Source organism: Passer domesticus, chromosome 4, assembly GCF_036417665.1.
Source record: "Passer domesticus isolate bPasDom1 chromosome 4, bPasDom1.hap1, whole genome shotgun sequence".
Lineage (NCBI taxonomy): Eukaryota > Metazoa > Chordata > Aves > Passeriformes > Passeridae > Passer > Passer domesticus.
In genome coordinates, this window is record NC_087477.1 from 53060968 (window position 1) to 53070062 (window position 9095).

A 9095-nucleotide genomic window follows, 5' to 3' on the forward strand; every position below is an offset into this window, starting at 1 on the left:
TCCATGACTCCATCCCCTTTCACTCAACAGACCTTGTCTTTTTAGCTAATAAATTCCGGACACAGATCCATACATTTAAATATCATTTTTTGCATGAACAGCTAGGTTCTCCCTGGAACTAATTTGAAGCTTAGCAGACAATATTCTTCTCAGTATGTTCCTGTGTTACATCCTTGTACCTCAGAGTTTCCCAGGTTACTGAGCTCTTGTATCAGCATCAGAGGCTGTAATACTTTCTGTGCCTCTGCTCTTCAGAAAAGTGAATAATTGAACCAAGCAGTTTCTGCATTCCCCTGGGCACAGGAGTCAGTGGTAGTTCTTGATAATTGTATGAATAGCGGAAGCCCATTTTGAACTTCATGCATTCCTCATAACAGCTGGGTACAATGTAACTCTTAATTTCATCTCCCTGATGTACTGTAGTTAATTAGAATGTGTGCCCTTGATTTGAGCTATGGCTTTTATATTTTAATGCAAATTCGCTCAGTCATAGTCATCAGCATGTCCAGGTGACAAAATGGAAATGTCAATGTACTCTTAACTTCCTTGTAAGGACCTTTTCAACTTCCTTTTTTCCTTCAATTTTAATTTAATTTAATTTAATTAACTAAACAAAAATCAACATTTTTTTAAATAGTGTGGCACAATTCCATGATGCATTTTCTTACACACATAGTTCTCTCTGTCTTTTCCCAGGACTTTAATATCCAACTTTGCAACCTCAGAATTTTTAATATTTATGTGTAATGCAACTACAGTTTTTGTGTGGTGATTGTGTTAACATGATGCTAAGATTGTACTCATAAACAATAAGATGAAGAAAACCAAGACCTGACTTGTATGAACTGTATTTCAATCTGATTATGCATATGCATTACGATTCAGTCTTTTACTGCATAGAGAAATACTATTCAAGGTGCAAAATATGAGCAGTGCAGTCAAGAATCTTTTGGAACACTGTTCAGTTTAATAACAAATTATTTCTGATATGAGTGCAGCAGGTCAAGAATAATATTTTTTTGTTTAAAACAGAATGAAGAATATGTCTCTAACTTTTAATTTGTGCTTTAAGTAAAAGTCTAGGTACAGATTAGAAATGAACTAAATAATAAGATAATATCCAGGATCTTATATTGGATTTTGAAATTATCTGTGTATTGTTGATTTTATTGTATTCAGCCCATGTATATTTACCATACAAGTTGTGCTACCCACTGCAAGCATAAATTAGTTCTGCTTTCTTTCACATCCTCCGTGAAGTATGTCTTAAATTGAAAAGGCAAGATCTTCTATGCTTTGACCCTTTTATATAAAAAAACCCTATATTTAGATGTTATTTATTTTTTTAATTATATTCAAATAGTATAGTACTTTTTTCTAGTGGAACAATAAATAGGGGAAAGATATTAAGACTAGAGAGCTGTCAAAACATGTCATTGAAGATGGAACTTAAATTTCTCATCTTTTATGACAAGGTAACCCAACAGTTGATCAAGGGAAGCCAGTTCATGTAATACTTTTGGATTTCAGTAAAGCTTTCCATACTGTCTCTCACAGGATCCTTCTGGACAGAATGTCCAGCACACAGCTGGATAAACACATCATGCAGTGTGTGAGGAACTGGCTCACAGGTCAGGCACAAAGGGTTACGGTGAATGAAGTGACATCAAATGGGAGACCTGTGACTATTGGGGTTCCTCTGGGATCCACCTTAGGCCCAGTTCTCTTCAGCAGCTTCATTAATGACTGGACACAGGACTGGAAGGGACATAGAGCAAGTTCACAGATGATGATCCAAGAGTGGGAGGAGCTGTTGACTCCCTCAAAGGCAGGGATGCCCTGCAGAGAGATTTTGGTAAATTAGAGGATTGGGTAATCACCAGCCAAATGAAGGTTCACAAGGTGAAGTGCTGGATTCTGCACCTGGCATGGGGCAATCCTGGAAGTACAGACAGACTGGGGAATGAAATTCTAGAGATCAGCACTATGAAAAGGGACCTGGGGGTCCTGACAAGTGGCACATTGAACATGAGTCAGCAGTACCCTGGCAGCCAGGAGGGCCAGACTTGTCCTGGGTTGCATCAGGCACAGCACCTCCAGCCAGAGAGGGGATTGTCCTGCTCTGCTTTGCACTGGGGTGGCCTCACCTTGAGTCTTGTGGCAATTTTGATCATAGCAATATGAAAAAGACATTTAGGTACTAGAGAATGTCCAAATGTGGGTTATGAGGATAACGAAGGACCTTGAGGCAAAGTTGTAGAAGGAGCAGCTGAGGTCACTTGGTCTGCTCAGCCTGGAGAAGAGGAGGCTGTAGGGCGACCTCAGTGCTGTCTCAACTTCCTCTTGAGGGGAAAAGGAGGGGTAGGCACTGATCTCTGTGGTGACCAGTGACAAGACCCAAGGGAATGGCCTGAAGCTGTGTCAGGGAAGGTTTAGCCTGAATATTAGAAAAATATTTTTCACCCAGAGGGTGGTTGGGCACTGGAACAAGTTCCCCAGTGAGGTGGTCACAGCACCAAATCTGACAGAGTTCAAGAGGCATTTGACCAACACTCTTGGGCATGTGGTGTGATCTTGGGGATAGTGCTGTGCAGGGCCAGGAGTTGGACCCAATGATTCTTGTGGATCCCTTCCACCTTAGAATATTCTGCAATTCTGTGTTTCAGTATGTCTGTGAATCTGTGTGGACTGTTCAAAAAGATGGACCCTGTTCCATGCAAGAGACAAAGACCTGAATTAGTATTCATTAAACCCTCCAGTATTCAGGTATGGCTATGCTGTGATTTGCCTGCTTCTAATCAAATTACATTTGATTTTAGATGAAGTCTTTATCTTTTTCTTTCTTAACCTCAGTTGATTAGTGGGATTCAGTCTGGCAAAGTCCCTGATGTTAATTTTATTATTTCCTTGCAGGCTGACACCTTAATATAGATTTTGTAGGAAAACAATGCCACCTTGCTGCAGTTATATTTAACTTTATCAAAGAACTGCGGAATTACTGGATTAACAATTTTATAAAGGTTTTTTATAAAGCCAAGCTTGTGGATAATTCCTATACAATGTCAAATTAATATTTCTTTCTTAATTAATGTAAAAAAAGTGTATTGGTATATTATTGAAATACATTTATGACACGTTAGATGACTCGATAGTCTCTATATATGAATACTGTAAAAAAGGAAAATGTAAATTCAAGGCTGATCTAAGAAAATAACATCAAATAAATAGAAAGTTTAGCTGATCTACTGGGTCAGATAAGAGATACTTTTTAATTTTCAAAGGGAGTGTAACCAGGGCAAAGGTGGAATAGTTTTCAAGCTAACAGAAAATATATGTTGTATAAATAGGAGTTAGATTTCATAGAAATTGTAAATTAGGTCTTTAAAATACCTACTTTTTTTTTTTTTTTTTAAAGTATGATTATACCATGCTCTTTTTGAACAAAAGTATTGAAAACCATGTTTATATCATTCTTATTAAATCTTTTAAGCTCAGTTTTACTTAATGGATAAATATGTCTGATGTTTGGAGCCTGTCTCTTGGCACAGGAACGTGTGTGTAATGTAGTTTAGATGAATACAATCTTCAGGCAACAACCAAGCAAATCTATTTCAGTCCAGCCTTCACTGCTGCATATGCTACTCAGTGAGACTTAAGGACATGTGCAATATCTGGTATTTTATCTTCCTTGTAGAAGAATGAAACCCAAAACTTATTGTTAACTGCAAGAATGATTGGCACAGTAGAGGAGCCACCTGGACTAAGCTGGTGGGGAATTTGAAGGTTAAAGAATTGTAAAGAGAATTCACACGTTTGGCTCATGTTTGCAGGGTTTGGTGTCTGGCACAGTGTAACAAGATCTCTTTCTTCAGAGAAAATTAATGTTTTCAGAGAGTGTCCAAAGGAGCAGCATCCAGGCATGCTTTTCTTTAAAGGCACATTCCTCCTAAATGCGTGAGGTCTCTGCTCTGCTTTCTCCACCTGAGGAGACTTAAACCACTGTTCTTCTCTGCAGAACATCTGATGCTATTTGAAACTGGAGCAACCGGAATAACTTACTGCCTTCCCTGCTGAAGCAGACACACACTACAAAGACTTCTCTGGGCTCAGAGGAGAGTCAGAGTAAGCCTAGTTTAAAGCAGTAGGGAAACCTGAAATCTCATGACTGCTTCACAGGCTTATTGTATTTTATACAATGATATTTCCTTCTAAGTTCACAGTTAATAGACACTGAAGTTAAAGCTCTGGATACCACAGACAGGGCTGACACTGCTTCTTTCCTTTCTCCCTTTCTCCCCTGTCCTACCTTGAAAATCGGAACATTTGAAATTTCCCATTTTATGACCCTATTTAACAAGCTTTTAATTCTGTCAGACTTCAAGTATATGGATTGAATTTCTTTACACAGTCAGCCTTTTGTGTCAGGGAAAGGCATTTACCTCTTCCTGTGCAAGCATTTAAAAAATTTGCTTTCAAATTGCCGTGGTTTGTATACAATCTACAGTGGATTTAGCAGCTGGTATCTCTGAAGAGCCATTCCTCAGTGTCTCTGCTAGATCATCACTATCCTGTATGCCTCTTGAACATCAGACATGGGCCAGCTTTGAAGAAAGACTGAACAGGTTTCAATCCAAGGGCTGTGCTGCAGTGGAACCTCACAGAGAAGGCAGAGAGAAACCGCCTGACTTTAGGTCAGAGAAGACCAAAGCTACACTGGTGTGAAATTATTTGGAACAGAATCAGGCAGGAAATTTGTTGGTAAAAACATGGAAAAAACCAGGAGCAATCACTCCCATGGTCTAGGGTTACCTGTGTAGGGACGAGGGTTGTGCAATGGCCATGTACATGGGGGTGTAGGGAGGTACTAACCCCATAAACTCCTGACTCCTGAGTTAGGAACAGCACTAAAGGGAAGGCTGGGACAAGCTGGAAAACATGTGTCACAGATGAGGACTGCAAGAGATTTTACTTCAGCTTGAAGCAGAAAACCAGCCCATGGTCCTAGAGCAGCTGAGACTAGATGAAAGGAGATGAGATGGACCCCGGGGAGAAAGAAAATCTGACTTCATGCAAGAAAATGCTTGAAGGAAAAGGCAGCTATCCAAATGGGCAGGGAATGAGAAAGAAATGCCAGAAATACATCAAAGAGTGGAACCTGGGAAATTAAGTCTTGTGTTTTCATCCATGTCCTTCAGGAAGGAGTGAGACAAGTTGGGTGAGATTGGGAACAGATATTTCCACTCTCCCTTGGTGAGACAGCCAATGCTTTACTTCTACCCTCTTTCTCTCTCCTTTCTTCTCTCAGCAGACTAAGTCATGTATCTAGTCATGTAAAATCTGGAAAACCTTTCAGGTTTTCTAGATTTTGTAATGCCTGTAAAGGATTGTTATTTCCTGCTTGAACAGGGTCTTACATTTTTTGCAAGCCTAGTATCGTCACAGATGGAAAGTCTGACTCCCAGGATGCCAGAATTATGCCAATATGATCCTTTCAAATCAAATACCTTGTCAGGGTGAAGTATAGCTTCTTTTTTTATTTATATCTGGTATCTGTTCCCTCATGAATGACTTCTTACTCATCCTAAGCCTTATTATTTGAATTTTGCCAGCTCAGGAAAAGGTCCCATCAAAAAACTCTGTGTCATCTTCAGTTCTACACACTGATCATGGAAAAGTCAATGGAGAGGAAAGAATGGATTATATCTATCAGAAAACTGACAGGAGGATCATGACAAAAGTGACAAACACGGAGTTTTCAAAGAGCAGGGAGACATAGCCTAGGCAGCATTGCTGGGATCACAGATGTCAAATCTTTCTCACTCGGCTCATTTTTTTACGGTGTGTAGACTTGTTAAACCTACATGTGAAAAAGAACCTAGATTTGTCTTTCTATTTCAAAGGTCCTGTCACATTCCAGTTTTTAACCTTACCTGTGTTTCATACACTAAAAACATTTTGTAAAACTCAGCAAGCCAGTAAATTTGTTAATTAATTTTTTCAACTATAGCATAAAATTCAGGGAACAATGTATAAGACTCTGTATAAATATGTTCCTATGTGGCAGTAGATGTATTCTTGTATAATGTATATGTGTATAATGGTCAGTTGCAGTCCAAAGTATGAAATAGTGATTATTTTTGCCCCTACACACAAAAGACCCAAAAAGTATTTTTAATTGGTTTCAATATTTCATAGAATTGTACTATCATAGAATTCCCAGGTTGAAGGGACTTCATTTAACATGTGGCCCAACCTTTGTTGGCAAGAAGAGTATAGGCAATATGACCCAACACCCTGTCCACCTGAATCTTAAAAGTGACCAACTTTGGGGAATTCACTTCCTACAATGGAAAGATTATTCCAGTGACTGTTTGTTCTTATTATGAAAATTTTCCTTTTGTTCAATCATAATCTCCTCAGGAGGAACTTGTACCATCACCCATTATCTTTCCCATATGACTTCTTGAGAAAAATAAGTCTCCATCTTCTTTGTAGACACCCTTTACATGATGGAGCATGGTAAGGTGTCATTTAATCTCCTTTTCTCCAAGGTGGACAAAGCCAGTTCTCTCAGCCTTCCCTCACATGGGCAGGCTTCCCACTAATTTGGTCATCTTTATTACCCTTTAATGCATTTTCTCTGCCCTGTCCACATCTTCCTTGTATAGCAGGGACCAAAACGGAACACAGCATTCAAGGAATGGCCTGGACAGCTCTGTGTAAGATGCAATAGTGATTTATCACTCTTGGTGACACCCTCGTTGATGAAACCCAGAATTTGTATTGGCTTTCTTTGCTGCAGCAGCAAATTGTTCATTCACACTGAACTGCTGTCCACCAGCACCCTCAGGTCCTTTTCCACAGAGCTGCTCCCTAGCCAGGTGGATCCACAGCCTGTGCTGCTCTCCTGGATTATGTTTCTCCATGTGCAGGTCCTTATTGAACTTCATAAGACTCTTGTTAGCCTAATTTTCCATCCTGTCCAGGTCATCCTGCAGGCTGGCTCTCCCTTCCAAAGTGTCCACTGCCTCAGTCAGTTTGGTATCACTGACAAACTTCATCTGGGTACACTTGATCCCATAATCCAAACCACTGAGGAAGGTACTAAACAGCCTTGAGCCCAGTATCATTCCCTGGGGGACTCCACTTGAGGCAGTTGCCAGGGTGAGAGGGAGTAATTTACCACTACCTTCCAGGGCAGCCAATTTCCAACCCACTGCATGGATCACACATCCACACCATCAGATACACATTTCTGTAGAAGGAGGCCATGGGAAACCATATCAAAAGCCTTGGAGATATCCAGGTAGACAATGTCCACTGCAGGCCCCACATCAGCCAAGCAGGTTCATTTGTTGTAAGAGGCAATCATCAGGTTTGTCAAGCAAAATTTGTCCTTTGTCAATCTGTGCTGGCTTTTCTTAATCATGGGCTCCATTTGACAGAAGGGCCTATAATTTCATTCTGGGTACGGGTGATTCTAGCCTTCTTCCAGTCTTTTGGGATGTCTCCCTGATCTTCACGACTTCTGAAAGACAAGTTTAAATGACCACTGACAGTGAATTATTCTCAAATCTGACTACTTTGCATATGAAAATTTTCTTGTTGTTTTCACAACCCCCTACAATTTTCTTTAAATAAAATGTTTTGGTAAAATAATCTCCATTTGATCAATTTTAATGTTAATATCACAGCAAGAACATTTAAAAAGGATGAACAACCATTCTTGAAAATACTCTAAGTGATTAATTGGGTGAATGATGTGACTAGACAAATTTCAAAAGAAAAAGTAACATCGCTGCTGTAAATGAAGTGCCCTGGACATTGTATTTAATTTTCACATTGCAACATGTGTGTGCCTCATCATAGTTTTGGTATAGTAATGGAACACCAACCAATGCTCAGTAAGTCAACTCATTATTTTTCTAATATATTACTGCTCAGTAATCAAAATACTTTATAAAATGCACTTTTATATGCCTTTATATTTTTCAAATATCTTTGCATCAGACCTTCTTTATTTAAGTAAGTAATGTTTGAAGTTGCTCCTAGCCTCTGGGACTTGAGTCAACAACTTGCCTCTAGTTAAGGAGGACAAAAAAAAAAAAAAAGGTAAATTATTCTAGTTCTAATTTCTCTTTCTGAACCCTAGAGATAAATTTTTTTTCTTGTTGAAATGCCTAAGAAGTCCCGTGTTACCACAACAAAGAGATGGAAACTTCTTTTTTTTCTATAAATATGACACAGACGTAGATATTTTTTTTACTCAGCCTCACAGCCTATCAGAAGTCAGACAAGAGTAATCCCAGTGCTTTAGAACCCTGCTTTGAAGTGTGACATAAGATTATGTGCAGCAGAGTTCAAGACATATTGGCCATTCTTGAAATGTGTTACTGAATGACTGCTTAGTGTTCTGGCTTTGTGGCATTTATTTTGCATTGTTTCTCTATCTGTCTAGGTGCATATAGCAAGAAATGGAATTATGCAAGCAATAATTTATTACTTTTTAATCAATATTTCAAAAATTTTCTACTACTACCTCATAAGATGATATTTATCTTAAGTTACTTTAAAAATGGACAGCTGTCTTCACACCTGAATAGATTTTGTAGCAACTGGACAAGATGAGGTGAATTTTACTTTGGAGTTTGTGGGAACTCAAAACATTGCTCTGAATGTCCAGAGTCGCCAAGAGAACCCTTGGGGGGCTCGGAGATCCTGGAATGTTGCCAAAAGTGTCTGGTGGCTTGACTTTGATCCATCTAGAGATGAAACATCTGTGTATGAGGAAATGGAAAGTTTTAGAGTGTTAATAATGTGTTTGCAGGGTGAAGTATAAATTTTAGAATTTAGGTACAGGGGGGTCATGAAGACAACATGGAGGATTCAGGGCATGGTCCTGGGTTCTTCTTTCTTCTTCATGTCTTCCATTTTCTGTGGTGATGTTGGCACTTTTGGATTGGTTCATGGTGAAGGTATGCTTGTCAATAAGGGTGAAAAGTATTGGGAATTAAAGGTAAATATAATAGACGTAATTTTCACTATAAAAGACCGTCCTGTGGGCGGGAAAGAGTGCGCTTGGCTGTCCTGCTGAG

At 39.2% G+C, this 9095-nt stretch overlaps 1 long non-coding RNA gene across 1 annotated transcript; it reads left to right on the forward strand.

The window, feature by feature from the left end:
• The first annotated feature begins 1554 nt into the window (after nt 1–1554).
• Nucleotides 1555–7655, forward strand: LOC135300005 (uncharacterized). Its single transcript, XR_010361863.1, has 3 exons — nt 1555–1631; nt 2667–2766; nt 4016–7655. It is a non-coding gene; the product is annotated as an uncharacterized LOC135300005 (long non-coding RNA).
• Nucleotides 7656–9095: the final 1440 nt, after the last annotated feature.